The sequence below is a fragment of the Coenobita brevimanus genome, chromosome 45 (assembly GCF_032717465.1).
Source record: "Coenobita brevimanus isolate Jiangsu-jjx chromosome 45, ASM3271746v2, whole genome shotgun sequence".
In the NCBI taxonomy this organism is placed as follows: Eukaryota; Metazoa; Arthropoda; class Malacostraca; order Decapoda; family Coenobitidae; genus Coenobita; species Coenobita brevimanus.
The window spans coordinates 37,418,652-37,423,651 of NC_136998.1; positions in this window are offsets into that span (position 1 = coordinate 37,418,652).

Below are 5,000 nucleotides of genomic sequence, written 5' to 3' on the forward strand. Positions count from 1 at the left end.
TTACCTACCTACCTACCTACCGACCTATTTTCTATCTATTATCATCTACCTGCCTATCTTTCTATGTATCTATATATTTCTCTCTCTCTCTCTCTCTCTCTCTCTCTCTCTTGTATAGCCTACCAACTTTCCGCTCCCTCTGTCTCTCTTTTTCACTCCCCAATCTATCTCTCATGCACTCTTTCTCGCTCCCTCTCTCCCTCTCTCTCCCTCTCTCTCTCCCTCGCAGCGGCTTGCTCACTTTTTCACACGAACAACCGCAAGAGGAAGGGAGAGGAGGTGTGAGAGGAGAGGAACAGAAGGTGAGAGAGGGGAGAGAAAAGGGAGAGACAGTGGGGAGAGAAGGGGGGAGAGAGGGCTTAGGGGAAAGAGAGAGAGAAAGGGGTGAGGGGTAGAAAGTGGGGAGGGAAGGAAAGGAAGGGAAGAGAAGGGAAGGGTTGAGAGAGAGAGAGAGAGAGAGAGAGAGAGAGAGAGAGAGAGAGAGAGAGAGAGAGAGAGAGAGAGAGAGAGAGAGAGAGAGAAAGAGAGAGTTGAACATATGAAATATTTAATTTCTCCGTGTAACTTTCCTGAGCACGTAATAGTAGCCCTTTGTAACACTAGTCGTAGTAGTAGTAGTATTAAGGGTGGTAGTAGTAGTTGTAATGTAGTAGTAGTAGTAGTAGTAACAGTAGTAGTAGCAAATTAATCATAATAATAATGATAATAATAATAATAATAATAATAATGATTTTTTAATATTTCTATTCTTATTTTCAGAGACTGGTGGTGATAATATTGATACTAATGGTAATAGCAGAGGCAGGGTTATGCAGTGTGAGGCAGGGATGAGGCAGCTAGGGGTGAGGCAGGGGTGAGGCAGGGGTGAGGCAGGGGAGTATCACAACATTGCCTATCATCAACACGCCCTTCCCTGTTTACTGTCTGATCTCACGCACCCCTACCACAACTACCACAGCTACCACTACCACAACTACCACAACCACCACTGCCACAATTACCACAACTACCACTACCACAGCTGCTACAACCACCATAAACTACTAAAAAAAATCGCTACCACAACTACCACAAATACCACACAACTACCAACATCAGTACTCCGTCAGCTACCACTACTACCACTACCACAACTACCACAATCACTCCTAAACCAGCTTAATGGTGGTGTTTGCCCTTTGATTGGGTAGTTAAGATAGTGAAGGAAATAATGAGGTGTGTGTGTGTGTTTGTGTTTGTGTGTGTGTGTGTGTGTGTGTGTGTGTGTGTGTGTGTGTGTGTGTGTGTGTGTGTGTGTGTGTGCATCCTCTGTACCAACACTCTTAACTAATTAACCTAAGTGTATCACGGCTCCCTGTCTCGCACGCACGCTCACACAAACAAACACACACACAAACACACACAGACAAGCACGCAACTACCCACACCTACATAAGCAAACACAAAAAAAAAACCTCACACGTAAATACTTGGAATATAAAACCTCTCTCTCTCTCTCTCTCTCTCTCTCTCTCTCTCTCTCTCTCTCTCTCTCTCTCTCTCTCTCTCTCTCTCTCTCATCATTTCTTCCCCATTCACCCTCCTTTCCCACTCATTTCTTCTCCTCATCGCTATTTTTCTCCCCAACTCACCTCGTCCCCCTCCCTATTCTCTCTGTTTACCTACCTCCATTCTCTCCCTTCCCCATTTACTCCTCCCTACTTCCATCCCTCTTCTTCTCTTCCCCACTCCACCTCTCTTTCCCACTCACCTCTCCCTTCCTCTCTCACCCCTTCTTTCTTCCCTCAGTCTTCTTCACCCTTCTTCCTCTCGCCCTCCCTTCCCTACCCACTTCCTCCTTTCACACTTCCCTCCCTTCCCTTTCCTTTTTTTCCCCACTCAGCCTCTCCTTTCTCCCTACCTCCCTCCCCACATTCATCTTCCCTTACCCACTACTCCTCTTCCTCATTTTCCTTCTCTCCTCTACTTCCCCTTCCTCCTTACCCAGTCCTGATCCTCCTTCCCTCTCCTCCCCACCCCCACCCCTTCCCCACTCCCCCTCCCCTTTCCCCTCCCCCAGTGTACACCCCAGCACATTACACCCAAGACGTATTACTCTGCACTGTACTTCTTGAAATGTACTCTCGTGGTCTTAGGAGGCTCGCTTTTGCTCATTTGTCCTCGCTTGAGCAAGATCCCTTAACTCAGGTGATGGTCAGGTGTAGTCAGGTTGGAGGGCTGATTTGACTAGTGACCAAGGAGATTCATTCCTACCTCATATCTAAGTATTCAAGCAAAGGTAAAAGGACTACGGTTTTACATCAGTTTATTTGTTTATTTTCAGTGATACTATTATAGTCTGCGCGATTTTCAGATTCATCACTCCATTTTCTTTAGTTCCTCTTCAGTTTTGGGGTGAACTAACGCATATGTCAATGTTATCCTGTACATGCAGTATGTCTATGGCTACATGTGCGTGAATATATACACATATGTACAGATACATCTGTATATGTATGTGTGCATATGTGCCTCTCTCTGCATACGTGTGTACATACTTGTGTATATATATACTACTTTACTCATCTCAAAACATGTAATGACAATTACTGTAACAACTTTGTACCATGTATGTGCCATTGTATTTCATTGTTCATTATTGTGCTTGTGATGATAATTACTTCTATACCTTCTATGCCCTAAGATACTGTTTTTTTTTTTTTCCCTGCTCTCATGCACCTTTCCCTGCTTGGTCTTCAGGGACAGTGTTCCCTACAGTGTTGGGGGCTTGTACTGAATGGTACATAAAGAACCTAAACAAAAAAATATTATCTACTTATATCTATATATCTCCATCTATTTATCTATCTATCTATTTTAACACTTCACTTCAATGACCTGTTTCACAGCTTCGATCCATGTGAGGAGTTTTATGTGGAATTGTCATTTTTTGCTCTAGTCCTTTCACCTTAACTTGGCCCAGCTTTCCGTCCTTTTGTAGCTTATTTCACGTATCTCAGTGACAATGCTATGGCTCTACGTCGTTTTCGTAGCACTTCTTTGTGACTAGTATCATATTCTAGCGTTAATCTATTGTTACAGCTCAGCACTGGAGAGGGAGAGATGGTTTAGGCCAAGGTAAAGTGAAAGGAGTATAGTAATGAAGAGGTTAATGAAGGCTATATCTGAGAGAGAGAGAGAGAGAGAGAGAGAGAGAGAGAGAGAGAGAGAGAGAGAGAGAGAGAACGGATGCAACGGGTTAAGTGCAGCAAGTTGAGAAATGGAGAGAAATATGTAGATTAAATGATATCAGCGGTTGCTCTCTCTCTCTCTCTCTCTCTCTCTCTCTCAACCCTATCCCCCCGCCCATACCCCCTCTTCTCCCCCACCCATTTATGAGGGGCGGTAATGGGGGGGTTAATGCTCATACTTGTGGCTCTATGGATGGGGGATGGGGCGGGGGCACGCTATGGGGAGGGGAGGGGAGGGGTGGGGGAGGGGAGGTGAGGGGAGAAGTATGGACGGATGGTTAGGCAGATAGATACAGATATAGATAATGAGAAAGACAAACCTATAGATAGATAAATAGATAGGTAAGTAGAGAGACAGGCAGAGTGACAGATAGATAGACAGACAGGTTGATAGATAGATCCACTCTTCAATGTCCTTTTCCCCCTCTCCTTTTTCTCTCTGCCACTCTTTTCCTCCCCCTATCTTTAATTCCCAGGGTGGAGGTCTTCTTTAAAGAGGGAGGGGAGGGGTGGGGGAGAGCAAGGGAGGGGAAGGAGGAGGGGAGGGCACTTTAAGGGGGAAAGGGAGGTAAATGAAAAGGGGAGGAATGGCAAGAGGGAGAGAAATGGCAACAAGGGAGAAGGGAAGGAGGAAGGGGAGAAGAGGGGGAAGGGGAGAAGAGGAAGAAGAGAGGGAGGAAGGGGAAGATGGGGGAGGGGAGGGGAGGGAGAGACAGGAAGGAAAATTGGGAAGATGTGAGCTAAGGACAAAGACATGAGTGGAGAGAGAGAGAGAGAGAGAGAGAGAGAGAGAGAGAGAGAGAGAGAGAGAGAGAGATGAAATGGTAGAGGGGGAGGGGGGGTGCAAGGGTGTCAAGAAGTGTTGTAGGGAGTAACAGAGAGGAAGAAAGATGGGGTTGGAGCGAGAGAGAAAAAGAAGAGAATGAGAGAGGAAGAGGAGCAAAACGAGAGGGAGCGAGGGTGGCAGAGAGGGCGAGGAGGAGGAGAGAGGGGGAGGGAGGGAGAGAGGGAGTGGGGGAGAGGGGGGAGGGAGAGGGGAAGGGGGTGACATTACCAAGCTTCACTGTCGCACTTGTCCACTTTTATGTCCCAATTGCGTGATCTTCCTCGCCCCTCCTCTCCCCTCTCTCTCCCCCACCCTTCCTCTCCCCTCTCTCTCTGCCCCACCCCTCCATCTCCCCTCTCTATCTTCCCCCTCTCTCCCTTCCTCTCCATCCTCCCCCTTCTTTCCTTCCTTTCCCCACCACCCTCTCCTCGCTCCTTCACCCTCTTCCTCCTTCTTTCCCTTCTGCTCTTTCTTCCCTCCACGCTCCTTCACCTCGCCCCTCTTCCTCCTCTCCTTCCCTCATTCCTTCTTTTCTTTCTTCCCCTCACTCCTTCATCACTCCCAGTTTCCCCGCTACCATCACCACCTTCATCACCATCATCATCATCATCATCATCATCATCATCTTATTATTATTATTATTATTATTATTATTATCAGCATCATCATACTTTTTCCTCCCTATGTGTGGGATGAGTTAGTATCTAAAAATAAAGAAAAAATACAAAATCGTGAGAGCTATCAACAACGTGTCTGTTCAATGGGCCACACTGTCATCCACATCTCATTTAAGCTCCCTGAATCCCGGTTTGACTTTGCTGATTATGCCTGTGTAAATTTATGCACATTTTTTTCTTAAATGCGCAAAACAAGGACAAAAGATACCGGTACTATGAACACACACACACACACACACACACACACACACACACACACACACATAC